The 21266-nt window shown below is 42.4% G+C and overlaps 1 protein-coding gene across 3 annotated transcripts in view; it reads left to right on the top strand.

The window, feature by feature from the left end:
- The first annotated feature begins 234 nt into the window (after positions 1–234).
- The window catches only part of LOC138784250 (major facilitator superfamily domain-containing protein 3-like), a 58981-nt gene continuing 37949 nt past the window's right edge, over positions 235–21266 (top strand). For 2 of the 3 annotated variants that reach the window (XM_069959763.1, XM_069959760.1), the window contains exon 1: positions 235–286. The gene's annotated coding sequence lies outside the window, so the exon portion shown is untranslated. Of the gene's footprint in view, positions 287–424; positions 448–21266 lie in introns of those variants that run through there. The other variant, XM_069959761.1, reaches the window with a different exon arrangement.

Below are 21266 nucleotides of genomic sequence, written 5' to 3'. Positions count from 1 at the left end.
CGGGTATCGCTCCCTCTGCGGGGCCCCGGGTATCGCTCCCTCTGCGGGGCCCCGGGTATCGCTCCCTCTGCGGGGCCCCGGGTATCGCTCCCTCTGCGGGGCCCCCGGGTGTACATTTCCTAGTCCTGACAGTGGGACTGCACTGTGGATACTGCCCCGACCCCATGAGGAAAGTGAGGCTGGCACACACAGGGTTAATCAGAAAACCTTGGGGCGGGGACAACACAATGTGACTAGGAGAGCAGTCACATGATTTCACAAACATGGCCGCCTACGGGAAGCACAGGTAACTTCTGACTGTATACTCTGTGTATAATGTGACACTGGCTCAGCTCTCCCGGCAGCCAATCAGATCCCACCTCTCATTTTCCAAAGAGTCTGTGAGGAATGTAAAGTGGAATCTGATTGGTTACCGGGGGCGACTGAGCCAGTGTCACTATACACCATGTCTGATACCTCTCCCCCAATATATGTTATACCTGTATATTATATATACCGTACACTACACCCTGTATATTATATATACCGTACACTACACCCTGTATATTATATATACCGTACACTACACCCTAATATAGTATATATACCGTACACTACACCCTGTATATTATATATACCGTACATTACACCCCCTGTATATTTATATACGTACATTACCACCGGTATATTATATATACCGTACACTACACCCTATATATTATATATACCGTACATTACACCCCCCTGTATATTATATTATACTGTACATTACAACCCCTATATTATATATACTGTACAATTACACCCTGTATATTATATATACCGTACACTACACCCCCGGTATATTATATATACGTACATTACACACTGTATATTATTATACTGTACATTACACCCCCTGTATATTATATATACCGTACATTACACCCCCTGTATATTATATACCGTACATTACACCCTGTATATTATATATACCGTACACTACACCCTGTATATTATATATACCGTACATTACACACCATGTATTATATATACCGTACATTACACCCTGTATATTATATATACTGTACATTACACCCCCTGTATATTATATATACCGTACATTACACCCCCTGTGTATATTATATATACCGTACATTACACCCCCTGTATATTATATATACCGTACATTACACCCCCTGTATATTATATATACCGTACATTACACCCTGTATATTATATATACCGTACATTACACCCCCTGTATATTATATATACCGTACATTACACCCCCTGTATATTATATATACCGTACATTACATCCTGTATATTATATATACTGTACATTACACCCCCTGTATGTATTATATATACCGTACATTACACCCTGTATATTATATATACCGTACACTACACCCCCTGTATATTATATATACCGTACACTACACCCCTGTATATTATATATACCGTACATTACACCCCCTGTATATTATATATACCGTACATTACACCCTGTATATTATATATACTGTACATTACACCCCCTGTATATTATATATACCGTACATTACACCCCCTATATATTATATATACCGTACATTACACCTGTATATTATATATACCGTACATTACACCCCCTGTATATTATATATACCGTACACTACACCCCCTGTATATTATATATACCGTACATTACATCCTGTATATTATATATACCGTACATTACACCCTGTATATTATATATACCGTACATTAAACCCCCTGTATATTATATATACTGTACATTACACCCCCTGTATATTATATATACCGTACATTACACCCCCTGTATATTATATATACCGTACATTACACCCCTGTATATTATATATACCGTACATTACACCCCCTGTATATTATATATACCGTACATTACACCCCCTGTATATTATATATACCGTACATTACACCCTGTATATTATATATACCGTACATTACACCTGTATATTATATATACCGTACACTACACCCCCTGTATATTATATATACCGTACATTACACCCTGTATATTATATATACCGTACATTACACCCTGTATATTATATATACCGTACATTACACACCCTGTATATAATATATACCGTACATTACACCCCCTGTATATATATATACGTACACTACACCCCTGTATATTTAATATACCGTACATTACACACCCTGTATATTATATATACCGTACATTACACACCCTGTATATTATATATACCGTACATTACACACCCTGTATATTATATATACCGTACATTACACACCCTGTATATAATATATACCGTACATTACACCCCCTGTATATTATATATACCGTACATTACACCCCCTGTATATTAAATATACCGTACATTACACCCTGTATATTATATATACCGTACATTACACCCCCTGTATATTATATATACCGTACACTACACCCCCGGTTATTATTATATACCGTACATTACACCCCCTGTATATTAAATATACCGTACATTACACCCTGTATATTATATATACCGTACATTACACCCCCTGTATATTATATATACCGTACACTACACCCCCCGGTATATTATATATACCGTACATTACACCCCCTGTATATTATATATACCGTACATTACACCTGTACTATTATATATACCGTACATTACACCCCCTGTATATTATATATTACCGTACACTACACCCCCTATATATTATATATACCGTACATTACACCCCCTGTATATTATATATACCGTACATTACACCCCCTGTATATTATATATACCGTACACTACACCCCCTATATATTATATATACCGTACATTACACCCCCTGTATATTATATATACCGTACACTACACCCCCAGTATATTATATATACCGTACATTACACCCCCTGTATATTATATATACCGTACATTACACCCCCTGTGTATATTATATATACCGTACATTACACCCCCTGTATGTATTATATATACCGTACATTACACACCCTGTATATTATATATACCGTACATTACACCCCCTGTATATTATATATAATGTACATTACACCCCCTGTATATTATATATACCGTACATTACACCCCCTGTATATTATATATACCGTACATTACACCCTGTATATTATATATACCGTACATTACACCCCCTGTATATTATATATACCGTACATTACACCCTGTATATTATATATACCGTACACTACACCCCCAGTATATTATATATACCGTACATTACACCCCCTGTACTATTTATATAACCGTACATTACACCCCCTGTATATTATATATACCGTACATTACACCCCCTGTATATTATATATACCGTACACTACACCCCCTGTATATTATATATACCGTACATTACACCCCCTGTATATTATATATACCGTACACTACACCCCCTGTATATTATATATACCGTACATTACACCCCCAGTATATTATATATACCGTACATTACACCCCCTGTATATTATATACCGTACACTACACCCCCTGTATATTATATATACCGTACATTACACCCCCTGTATATATATATACCGTACATTGCACCCCCAGTATATGATATATACCGTACATTACACCACCCTGTATATTATATATACCGTACATTACACCCCCTGTATATTATATATACTGTACATTACACCCCCTGTATATTATATATACCGTACATTACACCCCCTGTATATTATATATACCGTACATTACACCCCCTGTATATTATATATACCGTACATTACACCCTGTATATTATATATACCGTACACTACACCCCCTGTATATTATATATACCGTACATTACACACCCTGTATATTATATATACCGTACATTACACCCCCTGTATATTATATATACTGTACATTACACCCTGTATATTATATATACCGTACATTACACCCCCTGTATATTATATATACCGTACATTACACCCCCTGTATATTATATATACCGTACATTACACCCTGTATATTATATATACCGTACACTACACCCCCTGTATATTATATATACCGTACATTACACCCCCTGTATATTATATATACCGTACATTACACCCCCTGTATATTATATATACTGTACATTACACCCCCTGTATATTATATATACCGTACATTACATCCCCTGTATATTATATATACCGTACATTACACCCCCTGTATATTATATATACCGTACATTACACCCCCTGTATATTATATATACCGTACACTACACCCTATATATTATATATACCGTACACTACACCCTGTATATTATATATACCGTACATTACACCCTGTATATTATATATACCGTACACTACACCCTATATATTATATATACCGTACATTACACCCCCTGTATATTATATATACGTACATTACACCCCCTGTATATTATATATACTGTACATTACACCCCCTGTATATTATATATACCGTACACTACACCCCCTGTATATTATATATACTGTACATTACACCCCCTATATATTATATATACCGTACACTACACCCTGTATATTATATATACCGTACATTACACACCCTGTATATTATATATACCGTACACTACACCCCCTGTATATTATATATACTGTACATTACACCCTGTATATTATATATACTGTACATTACACACCCTGTATATTATATATACCGTACATTACACCCCCTGTATATTATATACCGTACATTACACCCCCTGTATATTATATATACCGTACATTACACCCCCTGTATATTATATACCGTACATTACACCCTGTATATTATATATACCGTACACTACACCCTGTATATTATATATACCGTACATTACACACCATGTATTATATATACCGTACATTACACCCTGTATATTATATATACTGTACATTACACCCCCTGTATATTATATATACTGTACATTACACCCCCTGTATATTATATATACCGTACATTACACCCCCTGTGTATATTATATATACCGTACATTACACCCCTGTATATTATATATACCGTACATTACACCCCCTGTATATTATATATACCGTACATTACACCCTGTATATTATATATACCGTACATTACACCCCCTGTATATTATATATACCGTACATTACACCCCCTGTATATTATATATACCGTACATTACATCCTGTATATTATATATACTGTACATTACACCCCCTGTATGTATTATATATACCGTACATTACACCCCCTGTATGTATTATATATACCGTACATTACACCCTGTATATTATATATACCGTACACTACACCCCCTGTATATTATATATACCGTACACTACACCCCCTGTATATTATATATACCGTACATTACACCCCCTGTATATTATATATACCGTACATTACACCCTGTATATTATATATACTGTACATTACACCCCCTGTATATTATATATACCGTACATTACACCCCCTGTATATTATATATACCGTACATTACACCTGTATATTATATATACCGTACATTACACCCTGTATATTATATATACCGTACATTAAACCCCCTGTATATTATATATACTGTACATTACACCCCCTGTATATTATATATACCGTACATTACACCCCTGTATATTATATATACCGTACATTACACCCCCTGTATATTATATATACCGTACATTACACCCCCTGTATATAATATATACCGTACATTACACCCTGTATATTATATATACCGTACATTACACCCTGTATATTATATATACCGTACACTACACCCCCTGTATATTATATATACCGTACATTACACCCTGTATATTATATATACCGTACATTACACCCTGTATATTATATATACCGTACATTACACACCCTGTATATAATATATACCGTACATTACACCCCCTGTATATTATATATACCGTACATTACACCCCCTGTATATTATATATACTGTACATTACACCCCCTGTATATTATATATACCGTACATTACACACCCTGTATATTATATATACCGTACATTACACACCCTGTATATAATATATACCGTACATTACACCCCCTGTATATTATATATACCGTACATTACACCCCCTGTATATTAAATATACCGTACATTACACCCTGTATATTATATATACCGTACATTACACCCCCTGTATATTATATATACCGTACACTACACCCCCGGTATATTATATATACCGTACATTACACCCCCTGTATATTATATATACCGTACATTACACCTGTATATTATATATACCGTACATTACACCCCCTGTATATTATATATACCGTACACTACACCCCCTATATATTATATATACCGTACATTACACCCCCTGTATATTATATATACCGTACATTACACCCCCTGTATATTATATATACCGTACACTACACCCCCTATATATTATATATACCGTACATTACACCCCCTGTATATTATATATACCGTACACTACACCCCCAGTATATTATATATACCGTACATTACACCCCCTGTATATTATATATACCGTACATTACACCCCCTGTATATTATATATACCGTACATTACACCCCCTGTATATTATATATACCGTACATTACACCCTGTATATTATATATACCGTACATTACACCCCCTGTATATTATATATACCGTACATTACACCCCCTGTATATTATATATACCGTACATTACATCCTGTATATTATATATACCGTACACTACACCCCCTGTATATTATATATACCGTACACTACACCCCCAGTATATTATATATACCGTACATTACACCCCCTGTATATTATATATACCGTACATTACACCCCCTGTATATTATATATACCGTACATTACACCCCCTGTATATTATATATACCGTACACTACACCCCCTGTATATTATATATACCGTACATTACACCCCCTGTATATTATATATACCGTACATTACACCCCCAGTATATTATATATACCGTACATTACACCCCCTGTATATTATATACCGTACACTACACCCCCTGTATATTATATATACCGTACATTACACCCCCTGTATATTATATATACCGTACATTACACCCCCAGTATATTATATATACCGTACATTACACACCCTGTATATTATATATACCGTACATTACACCCCCTGTATATTATATATACTGTACATTACACCCCCTGTATATTATATATACCGTACTTTACACCCCCTGTATATTATATATACCGTACATTACACCCCCTGTATATTATATATACCGTACATTACACCCTGTATATTATATATACCGTACACTACACCCCCTGTATATTATATATACCGTACATTACACACCCTGTATATTATATATACCGTACACTACACCCCCTATATATTATATATACCGTACATTACACCCCCTGTATATTATATATACCGTACATTACACCCCCTGTATATTATATATACCGTACATTACACCCCCTGTATATTATATATACTGTACATTACACCCCCTGTATATTATATATACCGTACACTACACCCCCTGTATATTATATATACTGTACATTACACACCCTGTATATTATATATACCGTACATTACACCCTGTATATTATATATACCGTACATTACACCCTGTATATTATATATACCGTACACTACACCCCCTGTATATTATATATACCGTACATTACACCCTGTATATTATATATACCGTACATTACACCCTGTATATTATATATACCGTACATTACACCCTGTATATTATATATACCGTACACTACACCCCCAGTATATTATATATACCGTACATTACACCCCCTGTATATTATATATACCGTACATTACACCCCTGTATATTATATATACCGTACATTACACCCCTGTATATTATATATACCGTACATTACACCCTGTATATTATATATACCGTACATTACACCCCTGTATATTAATATATACCGTAAATTACACCCCCCTGTATATATATATACTGTACATTACACCCCCTGTATATTATATATACCGTACATTACACACCCTGTATATTATATATACCGTACATTACACCCTGTATATTATATATACCGTACATTACACCCCCTGTATATTATATATACCGTACATTACACCCCCTGTATGTATTATATATACTGTACATTACACCCCCTGTATATTATATATACCGTACATTACCACACCCTGTATATTATATATACCGTACATTACACCCTGTATATAATATATACCGTACATTACCACAACCCCTGTATATTATATATACCGTACATTACACCCCATGTATATACATATACCGTACATTACACCCTGGATATTATATATACCGTACATTACACCCCCTGTATATTATATATACCGTACACTACACCCCCGGTATATTAATATACCGGTACATTACACCCCCTGTACTATTAAATATACCGTACATTACACCCTGTATATTATATATACCGTACATTACACCCCTGTATATTATATATACCGTACACTACACCCCCCGGTATATTATATATACCGGACATTACACCCCCTGTATATAGTATATACCGTACATTACACCTGTATATTATATATACCGTACATTACACCCCCTGTATAGTATATATACCGTACACTACACCCCCTATAATATTATATACGTACATTACACCCCCTGTATAATTATATATACCGTACATTACACCCCCTGTATATTATATATACCGTACACTACACCCCCTATATATTATATATACCGTACATTACACCCCCTGTATATTATATATACCGTACACTACACCCCCAGTATATTATATATACCGTACATTACACCCCCTGTATATTATATATACCGTACATTACACCCCCTGTATATTATATATACCGTACATTACACCCCCTGTATATTATATATACCGTACATTACACCCTGTATATTATATATACCGTACATTACACCCCCTGTATATTATATATACCGTACATTACACCCTGTATATTATATATACCGTACACTACACCCCCAGTATATTATATATACCGTACATTACACCCCCTGTATATTATATATACCGTACATTACACCCCCTGTATATTATATATACCGTACACTACACCCCCTGTATATTATATATACCGTACATTACACCCTGTATATTATATATACCGTACATTACACCCCCAGTATATTATATATACCGTACATTACACCCCCAGTATATTATATATACTGTACATTACACCCTGTATATTATATATACCGTACATTATACCCCCTGTATATTATATATACCGTACATTACACCCCCAGTATAATTTTAATACCGTACATTACCACACCTGTATATATATAACCGTACATTACACCCTGTATATTATATACCGTACATTACACCCCCAGTATATTATATATACCGTACATTACACCCCAGTATATTATATATACGGTACATTACACCCTGTCTATTAGATATACCGTACATATACCCCCTGTATATATATATACCGTACATTACACCCCCGTATATTATATATACCGTACACTACACCCCCTGTATATTATATATACCGTACATTACACCCCCTGTATATATATATACGTACAGTACACCCCCAGTATATATATATACCGTACATTACACCCCCTGTATATTTATATATACCCGTACATTACACCCTGTATATTATATATACCGTACACTACACCCCCTGTATATTATATATACCGTACATTACACACCCTGTATATTATATATACCGTACATTACACCCCCTGTATATATATATACTGTACATTACACCCCTGTATATTATATATTACCGTACATTACACCCCCTGTATATTATATATACCGTACATTACACCCCCTGTATATTATTAATACCGTACATTACACCCTGTATATTATATATACCGTACACTACACCCCCTGTATTATATATATTACCGTACATTACCACCCCCTGTATATTATATATACCGTACATTACACCCCCTGTATATTATATATACTGTACATTACACCCCCTGTATATTTATATATACCGTACATTACACCCCTGTATATTATATACCCGTACACTACACCCCCAGTATATTATATATACCGTACATTACACCCCCTGTATATATATATACCGTACATTACACCCCCTGTATATTATATATACCGTACATTACACCCCCTGTATATTATATATACCTTACACTACACCCCTGTATATTATATATACCGTACATTACACCCCCTGTATATTATATATAACGTACATTACACCCCCTGTATAGTTATATATACCGTACATTACACCCCCTGTATATTTGATATACCGTACATTTACACCCTGTATATTATATATACCGTAAATTACACCCTGTATATTATATATACCGTACACTACACCCCCAGTATATTATATATACCGTACATTACACCCCGTATATTATCTATACCGTACACTACCACCCCTAGTATATTATAGTATACCGTACGATTACACCCCCTGTATATATATATACCGTACATTACACCCCCTGTATATTATATATCACCGTACCATTACCACCCCCTGTATATTATATATACCGTACATACACCCTTGTATATTATAATACCGTACATTACACCCCCTGTATATTATATTTCCTCGAGGCATTAGGCAGCACATATGGGTCTTCAGTACCCTCTGACCCCACTCCAGGATCGCCCACCTAGATCTTAGATTAGCATAAAAAAAGGTTAGAACACATCCTATAGGTTGGAGACAGCATCATTACCCTTAAATATCCACACCTGAGAACAGCAATTGTTTTTTTCAGTCCTCTGATCCTTTTGATCCTTCGCACCTCCAGGCCGCCCACCTCTCCACCTTTTCAGGTAAGGCTAGGTTCACACTGCGTTTTCAGCATCCGTTTAACGCATCAGTTTTTTGAAAAAAACGCATAAAAAACTGATTGCAAAAAACAGATTCATTTGTGTGCATCCGTTTTTCCATTGACTTCCATTATAAAAAAAAAACGGATCCGTTTTTTTTGACGGACCAAAACGGACAAAAAAACGTTGCTGACCCTATTTTTCTGGACGTTAAAAAAAACGGATCCGTTAAACGGATGCTGAAAACGCAGTGTGAACCTAGCCTAAGTAATTTTTTCTTTTAGGTAAAAGGACTGTTTAAGTTATGTGGGGCATAACGTCACCATTGTTTAACTATACTATGGATGCTGATACTGGTGCGGGGTCCCAGTTATACATGATGTTCCAGCTGCTGATGCCATGCTGATACTGGTGCGGGGTCCCAGTTATACATGATGTTCCAGCTGCTGATGCCATGCTAATACTGGTGCGGGGTCCCAGTTATACATGATGTTCCAGCTGCTGATGCCATGCTGATACTGGTGCGGGGTCCCAGTTATACATGATGTTCCAGCTGCTGATGCCATGCTGATACTGGTGCGGGGTCCCAGTTATACATGATGTTCCAGCTGCTGATGCCATGCTAATACTGGTGCGGGGTCCCAGTTATACATTATATTCCAGCTGCTGATGCCATGCTGATACTGGTGCGGGGTCCCAGTTATACATGATGTTCCAGCTGCTGATGCCATGCTAATACTGGTGCGGGGTCCCAGTTATACATGATTCCAGCTGCTGATGCCATGCTGATACTGGTGCGGGGTCCCAGTTATACATGATGTTCCAGCTGCTGATGCCATGCTGATACTGGTGCGGGGTCCCAGTTATACATGATGATTCCAGCTGCTGATGCCATGCTAATACTGGTGCGGGGTCCCAGTTATACATGATGTTCCAGCTGCTGATGCCATGCTGATACTGGTGCGGGGTCCCAGTTATACATGATGTTCCAGCTGCTGATGCCATGCTGATACTGGTGCGGGGTCCCAGTTATACATGATGTTCCAGCTGCTGATGCCATGGTAATACTGGTGCGGGGTCCCAGTTATACATGATGTTCCAGCTGCTGATGCCATGCTGATACTGGTGCGGGGGTCCCAGTTATACATTATGTTCCAGCTGCTGATGCCATGCTAATACTGGTGCGGGGTCCCAGTTATACATGATGTTCCAGCTGCTGATGCCATGCTGATACTGGTGCGGGGTCCCAGTTATACATGATGTTCCAGCTGCTGATGCCATGCTAATACTGGTGCGGGGGTCCCAGTTATACATGATGTTCCAGCTGCTGATGCCATGCTAATACTGGTGCGGGGTCCAGTTATACATGATGTTCCAGCTGCTGATGCCATGCTGATACTGGTGCGGCGGTCCCAGTTATACATGATGTTCCAGCTGCTGATGCCATGATAATACTGGTGCGGGGTCCCAGTTATACATTGATGTTCCAGCTGCTGATGCCATGCTAATACTGGTGCGGGGTCCCAGTTATACATGATTCCAGCTGCTGATGCCAGCTAATACTGGGTCGTGGTCCCAGTTTATACATGATTTACAGCTGCTGATGCCATGCTGAGCTATTGTGCGGAGGGTCCCAGTTATACATGATTCCAATTGCTGATGCCATGCTAATACTGGTGCGGGGGGTCCAGTTATACATTATGTTCCAGCTGCTGATGCCATGCTAATACTGGTGCGGGTCACAGGTTATACATGATTCCAGCTGCTGATGCAATGCTGATACTGGATGCGGGGGTCCAGTTATACATGATGTTCCAGCTGCTGATGCCATGCTAATACTGGTGCGGGGTCCCAGTTATACATGATGTTCCAGCTGCTGATGCCATGCTGATACTGGTGCGGGGTCCCAGTTATACATGATGATCCAGCTGCTGATGCCATGCTAATACTGGTGCGGTGGTCCCAGTTATACATGATGTTCCAGCTGCTGATGCCATGCTAATACTGGTGCGGGGTCCCAGTTATACATGATGTTCCAGCTGCTGATGCCATGCTAATACTGGTGCGGGGTCCCAGTTATACATGATGTTCCAGCTGCTGATGCCATGCTAATACTGGTGCGGGGTCCCAGTTATACATGATGTTCCAGCTGCTGATGCCATGCTGATACTGGTGCGGGGTCCCAGTTATACAATATGTTCCAGCTGCTGATGCCATGGTAATAGTGGTGCGGGGTCCCAGTTATACATGATGTTCCAGCTGCTGATGCCATGCTGATACTGGTGCGGGGTCCCAGTTATACATGATGATTCCAGCTGCTGATGCCATGCTGATACTGGTGCGGGGTCCCAGTTATACATGATGATTCCAGCTGCTGATGCCATGGTAATACTGGTGCGGGGTCCCAGTTATACATTATGTTCCAGCTGCTGATGCCATGCTAATACTGGTGCGGGGTCCCAGTTATACATGATGTTCCAGCTGCTGATGCCATGGTAATACTGGTGCGGGGTCCCAGTTATACATGATGTTCCAGCTGCTGATGCCATGCTAATACTGGTGCGGGGTCTCAGTTATACATGATGTTTCAGCTGCTGATGCCATGCTAATACTGGTGCGGGGTCCCAGTTATACATGATTCCAGCTGCTGATGCCATGCTAATACTGGTGCGGGGTCCCAGTTATACATGATGTTCCAGCTGCTGATGCCATGCTGATACTGGTGCGGGGTCCCAGTTATACATGATGTTCCAGCTGCTGATGCCATGCTCATACTGGTGCGGGGTCCCAGTTATACATGATGTTCCAGCTGCTGATGCCATGCTTATACTGGTGCGGGGTCCCAGTTATACATGATGTTCCAGCTGCTGATGCCATGCTAATACTGGTGCGGGGTCCCAGTTATACATTATATTCCAGCTGCTGATGCCATGCTAATACTGGTGCGGGGTCCCAGTTATACAATATGTTCCAGCTGCTGATGCCATGCTAATACTGGTGCGGGGTCCCAGTTATACATGATGTTCCAGCTGCTGATGCCATGCTAATACTGGTGCGGTGGGTCCCAGTTATACATGATGTTCCAGCTGCTGATGCCATGCTAATACTGGTGCGGGGTCCCAGTTATACATGATGTTCCAGCTGCTGATGCCATGCTGATTACTGGTGCGGGGTCCCAGTTATACATTATATTTCCAGCTGCTGATGCCATGCTGATACTGGTGCGGCGGGTCCCAGTTATACATGATGTTCCAGCTGCTGATGCCATGCTGATACTGGTGCGGGGGGTCCCAGTTATACATGATGTTCCAGCTGCTGATGCCATGCTGATACTGGTGCGGGGGTCCCAGTTATACATGATGATTCCAGCTGCTGATGCCATGCTAATACTGGTGCGGGGGTCCCAGTTATAACATGATGTTCCAGCTGCTGATGCCATGCTGATACTGGTGCTGGGGTCCCAGTTTATACATGATGTTCCAGCTGCTGATGCCATGCTCATACTGGTGCGGGGTCCCAGTTATACATGATGTTCCAGCTGCTGATGCCATGCTAATACTGTGCGGGGTCCCAGTTATACATTATATTTCCAGCTGCTGATGCCATGCTGATATGGTGCGGGGTCCCAGTTATACATGATGTTCCAGCTGCTGATGCATGCTGATTACTGGTGCGGGGTCCCAGTTATACATTATATTCCAGCTGCTGATGCCATGCTAATACTGGTGCGGGGGTCCCAGTTATACATGATGTTCCAGCTGCTGATGCCATGCTAATACTGGTGCGGGGTCCCAGTTATACATGAGTTCCAGCTGCTGATGCCATGCTTATACTGGTGCGGGGTCCCAGTTATACATTATGTTCCAGCTGCCTGATGCCATGCTGATACTGGTGCGGTGGGTCCCAGTTTATACATGATGTTCCAGCTGCTGATGCCATGCTGATACTGGTGCGGGGTCCCAGTTATACATTATATTCAGCTGCTGATGCCATGCTAATACTGGTGCGGGGTCCCAGTTATACATGACTGTTCCAGCTGCTGATGCCATGCTTATACTGGTGCGGGGTCCCAGTTATACAATTATGTTTCCAGCTGCTGATGCCTATGCTGATACTGGTGCGGGGTCCCAGTTATACATGATGTTCCAGCTGCTGATGCCATGCTCATACTGGTGCGGGGGTCCCAGTTATACATGATGTTCCAGCTGCTGATGCCATGCTGATACTGGTGCGGGGTCCCAGTTATACATGATGTTCCAGCTGCTGATGCCATGCTAATACTGGTGCGGGGTCCCAGTTATACATGATGATTCCAGCTGCTGATGCCATGCTAATACTGGTGCGGGGTCCCAGTTATACATGATTCCAGCTGCTGATGCCATGCTAATACTGGTGCGGGGTCCCAGTTATACATTATATTCCAGCTGCTGATGCCATGCTGATACTGGTGCGGGGTCCCAGTTATACATTATGTTCCAGCTGCTGATGCCATGCTAATACTGGTGCGGGGTCCCAGTTATACATGATGTTCCAGCTGCTGATGCCATGGTAATACTGGTGCGGGGTCCCAGTTATACATGATGTTCCAGCTGCTGATGCCATGCTAATACTGGTGCGGGGGTCCCAGTTATACATTATATTCCAGCTGCTGATGCCATGCTGATACTGGTGCGGGGTCCCAGTATACATTATGTTCCAGCTGCTGATGCCATGGTAATACTGGTGGCGGGGTCCAGTTATACATGATGTTCCAGCTGCTGATGCCATGCTAATACTGGTGCGGGGTCCCGTTATACATTATATTCCAGCTGCTGATGCCATGCTAATACTGGTGCGGGGTCCCAGTTATACATTATGTTTCCAGCTGCTGATGCCATGCTCATACTGGTGTCGGGGTCCCAGTTATACATTATGTTCCAGCTGCTGATGCCATGCTGATTACTGGTGCGGGGTCCCAGTTATACATGATGTTCCAGCTGCTGATGCCATGCTGATACTGGTGCGGGGTCCCAGTTATACATTATGTTCCAGCTGCTGATGCCATGCTAATACTGGTGCGGGGTCCCAGTTATACATTATGTTCCAGCTGCTGATGCCATGCTGATACTGGTGCGGGGTCCCAGTTATACATTATGTTCCAGCTGCTGATGCCATGCTGATTACTGGTGCGGGGTCCCAGTTATACATGATGTTCCAGCTGCTGATGCCATGCTGATACTGGTGCGGGGTCCCAGTTATACATTATGTTCCAGCTTGCTGAGCCATGCTAATACTGGTGCGGGGTCCCAGTTATACATGATTCCAGCTGCTGATGCCATGCTAATACTGGTGCGGGGTCACAGTTATACATGATGTTCCAGCTGCTGATGCCATGCTCATACTGGTGCGGTGGGTCCCAGTTATACATTATGTTCCAGCTGCTGATGCCATGCTCATACTGGTGCGGGGGTCCCAGTTTAATACATGATGTTCCAGCTGCTGATGCCATGGTAATACTGGTGCGGGGGTCCCAGTTATACATGATGTTCCAGCTGCTGATGCCATGCTAATACTGGTGCGGGGTCCCCAGTTATACATATATTCCAGCTGCTGATGCCATGCTGATACTGGTGCGGGGTCCCAGTTATACATTATGTTCCAGCTGCTGATGCCATGGTAATACTGGTGCGGGGGGGTCCCAGTTTATACATGATGTTCCAGCTGCTGATGCCATGCTCATACTGGTGCGGGGTCCCAGTTATACATGATGTTCAGCTGCTGATGGCCATGGTAATACTGGTGCGGGGGTCCCAGTTATACATTATATTCCAGCTGCTGATGCCATGCTAATACTGGTGCGGGGGGTCCCAGTTATACATGATGTTCCAGCTGCTGATGCCATGCTAATACTGGTGCGGGGTCCCAGTTATACATGATGTTCCAGCTGCTGATGCCATGGTAATACTGGTGCGGGGTCCCAGTTATACAGGATGTCCAGCTGCTGATGCCATGCTAATACTGGTGCGGGGTCCAGTTATACATGATGTTCCAGCTGCTGATGCCATGCTGATACTGGTGGCGGGGTCCCAGTTATACATGATGTTCCAGCTGCTGATGCCATGCTAATACTGGTGCGGGGTCCCAGTTATACATGATGTTTCCAGCTGCTGATGCCATGCTGATACTGGTGGGCGGGGTCCCAGTTATACATTATGTTCCAGCTGCTGATGCCATGCTAATACTGGTGCGGGGTCCCAGTTATAACATGATGTTCCAGCTGCTGATGCCATGCTGATACTGGTGCGGGGTCCCAGTTATACATTATATTCCAAGCTGCTGATGCCATGCTAATACTGGTGCGGGGTCCCAGTTATACATGATGTTCCAGCTGCTGATGCCATGGTAATACTGGTGCGGGGTCCCAGTTATACATTATATTCCAGCTGCTGATGCCATGCTCATACTGGTGCGGGGTCCCAGTTATACATGATGTTCCAGCTGCTGATGCCATGCTAATACTGGTGCGGGGTCCCAGTTATACATGATGTTCCAGCTGCTGATGCCATGCTGATACTGGTGCGGGGTCCCAGTTATACATTATGTTCCAGCTGCTGATGCCATGCTAATACTGGTGCGGGGTCCCAGTTATACATGATGTTCCAGCTGCTGATGCCATGCTGATACTGGTGCGGGGTCCCAGTTATACATTATGTTCCAGCTGCTGATGCCATGCTGATACTGGTGCGGGGTCCCAGTTATACATTATGATTCCAGCTGCTGATGCCATGCTAATACTGGTGCGGGGTCCCAGTTATACATGATGTTCCAGCTGCTGATGCCATGCTAATACTGGTGCGGGGTCCCAGTTATACATGATGTTCCAGCTGCTGATGCCATGCTAATACTGGTGCGGGGTCCCAGTTATACATGATGTTCCAGCTGCTGATGCCATGCTGATACTGGTGCGGGGGTCCCAGTTATACATGATGTTCCAGCTGCTGATGCCATGCTAATACTGGTGCGGGGTCCCAGTTATACATGATGTTCCAGCTGCTGATGCCATGCTAATACTGGTGCGGGGTCCCAGTTATACATGATGTTCCAGCTGCTGATGCCATGCTCATACTGGTGCGGGGTCCCAGTTATACATGATGTTCCAGCTGCTGATGCCATGCTGATTACTGGTGCGGGGTCCCAGTTATACATGATGATTCCAGCTGCTGATGCCATGCTGATACTGGTGCGGGGTCCCAGTTATACATGATGTTCCAGCTGCTGATGCCATGGTAATACTGGTGCGGGGTCACAGTTATACAATATGTTCCAGCTGCTGATGCCATGCTAATACTGGTGCGGGGTCCCAGTTATACATTATGTTCCAGCTGCTGATGCCATGCTGATTACTGGTGCGGGGTCCCAGTTATACATTATGTTCCAGCTGCTGATGCCATGGTAATACTGGTGCGGGGTCCCAGTTATACATGATGTTCCAGCTGCTGATGCCATGCTAATACTGGTGCGGGGTCCCAGTTATACATGATGTTCCAGCTGCTGATGCCATGCTAATACTGGTGCGGGGTCCCAGTTATACATGATGTTCCAGCTGCTGATGCCATGCTTATACTGGTGCGGGGTCCCAGTTATACATTATGTTCCAGCTGCTGATGCCATGCTGATACTGGTGCGGGGTCCCAGTTATACATGATGTTCCAGCTGCTGATGCCATGCTCATACTGGTGCGGGGTCCCAGTTATACATGATGTTCCAGCTGCTGATGCCATGCTAATACTGGTGCGGGGTCCCAGTTATACATGATGATTCCAGCTGCTGATGCCATGCTGATTACTGGTGCGGGGTCCCAGTTATACATGATGTTCCAGCTGCTGATGCCATGCTGATACTGGTGCGGGGTCCCAGTTATACATGATGTTCCAGCTGCTGATGCCATGCTCATACTGGTGCGGGGTCCCAGTTATACATGATGATTCCAGCTGCTGATGCCATGCTGATTACTGGTGCGGGGTCCCAGTTATACATGATGTTCCAGCTGCTGATGCCATGGTAATACTGGTGCGGGGTCACAGTTATACAATATGTTCCAGCTGCTGATGCCATGCTAATACTGGTGCGGGGTCCCAGTTATACATTATGTTCCAGCTGCTGATGCCATGCTGATTACTGGTGCGGGGTCCCAGTTATACATGATGTTCCAGCTGCTGATGCCATGCTCATACTGGTGCGGGGTCCCAGTTATACATGATGTTCCAGCTGCTGATGCCATGCTAATACTGGTGCGGGGGTCCCAGTTATACATGATGTTCCAGCTGCTGATGCCATGCTCATACTGGTGCGGGGTCCCAGTTATACATGATGTTCCAGCTGCTGATGCCATGCTAATACTGGTGCGGGGTCCCAGTTATACATGATGTTCCAGCTGCTGATGCCATGCTGATTACTGGTGCGGGGTCCCAGTTATACATGATGTTCCAGCTGCTGATGCCATGCTGATTACTGGTGCGGGGTCCCAGTTATACATGATGTTCCAGCTGCTGATGCCATGCTCATACTGGTGCGGGGTCCCAGTTATACATTATATTCCAGCCACTAATGCCATGCTGAGTCCCAGGAAGACCTTATATACGGTGCTGACTTACGCTCAGTAGATACTTATGTGTCCGGTGCGCAGGCGCGCCGCTTGTACACTCTACAGTCTGGGCACGTTTCTGGGCCGGCGGCGCTGCGTGATGACGCGTTTCCGGTCTCTCTGCGTGCGTGATGGGGCACTTCCGGTCCGGTGGAGCCTCCAGAGGACGTAGTCAGCGAAGTCGCGCTGCCAGTGGCGGCGCTGTACGGTATACCGCTCCGGTCCAGGGATCTGTGCAGACGGCACATTCCGTTTTGGGTCCAGTAGAGGTGTTCATGCTTCCGGTCCGGGAACGTTGCGTGGTTACGCACTTCCGGTTCGGGGGCGTGTCGTGGCCGGTTTGATGGATGTACAGTTACGGAGGGTGAGTTTGCCTCTATTTGGATTCAGTATTTATTTGACTGTGAAGTTCTGACTTGGATCTCTGATGTACTAGGTAGCCGGGTTTCTCTGCCATTAAGATGTCAGGTCATTCAAGTAGAAAGAGAGCCTCTAAATCCAGGCACAGGATCTGTTCTATATGCAAGCAGCCTCTGCCAGATGATTCACCCAGCAATATCTGTGACCCATGTACTGCACAATATGCAGAGTCCGCTCATTCCAGGCACTCCTCCAGGCACTCCTCCAGGCACTCCTCCAGACATGCAGATCACTATCCTGTCAGCCACAAGTCTATACTGTGCCTCCATACATTAGGGTTATCCTGACAATATCTCTAAGGGCTGTGCTCCTCCTAAAGAGTCTTCTGATTTGGTGTCTGAAGCCAGAAAATGTTTTGAGTGGTTCACATGTCATATGGAGGAGGCAGGTCCCTCTTCATCTAAAAGACCAAAAATGCTATCAGGACATGATACCGCTGATTCTGCTGACAGCTATGAGTCTGATGCCAGTTCAGGGTCTGATAAGATTTCAGAAGATTATTATCTGTTCAGAAAGGAGAATACAGAAAAATTTATTGACCATGTGAAGGGTTGTATGGAATCCAAGCAGTCTGAGGGGCAGGAGCAAGATAAGAATAATCTGTTTTACTTTCCAAAAAAAACCTCCTCTGTGTTGCCGGGTCACCAGCTGCTGAATACGATTATGGAGAAACAATGGCAAAAGCCAGATAAGCGTTTGGACCTTGGTTCTAGATTCAAGGCGGTGTATAAACTTGATCCAGCCATGTCTGAGGCCTGGGAAGGGGCCTAGCAGTGTTGATGACGCCATTGCTAACCTGTCTAAAAGGTCTTATTTTCCCAGTGATGAATCCTCCATGTTAAAGGATGCTATGGACAGAAAGGCGGACACGTTCCTAAAGAGGTCCCATGTCAACCTGGCCGCCTTAAGCAAAGCCTCACTAGCCTCTGTCCCTGTGGCAAGAGCCGTGAGAGTATGGCTAAGTCACCTGGCCACAGATATCAGTGATGGAGTTCATCGTGAAGAACTTTCTGAGCAGGTAGCTACATTAAAGATGGCGGCCGAATATTTATGCGATTTCTCCCTAGATGCGGTCAAGATCGCTGCCAAGAATATGGCTTTGGCTAATGCAGCAAGGAGGGCGATCTGGATCAAGCCCTGGACGGGAGATGTGGCCTCCAAGTCAAACTTCTGTGCGCTGCCCTTTGAGCCCAGGAAACTGTTTGGATCTAAACTCGACAAGGTGATGCAGCGGAATAAGAAGGATAATTCTCTGTCTCTACCTACATCCTTCAGATACCGTAGGTATTGTAATTACCGCTATCAGAGAGGTCGAGGTTCCTTTCGGAGGCGCCAGGGGCAGGACAGATCGGATCGGAGATTTCGAGGCAGATTCCAGGATAAATCCCGAAGAAAGCAGCCCGATAATCCCAAGCAGGAGTTCTGACGCCAGGCCTCCTGTGGCTGTTGGGCAAGGCTTC

The sequence above is a fragment of the Dendropsophus ebraccatus genome, chromosome 2, assembly GCF_027789765.1.
Source record: "Dendropsophus ebraccatus isolate aDenEbr1 chromosome 2, aDenEbr1.pat, whole genome shotgun sequence".
In the NCBI taxonomy this organism is placed as follows: domain Eukaryota; kingdom Metazoa; phylum Chordata; class Amphibia; order Anura; family Hylidae; genus Dendropsophus; species Dendropsophus ebraccatus.
The sequence above is the reverse complement of the archived record's forward strand: the minus strand, read 5'-3'. Positions and strand labels throughout refer to the sequence as shown.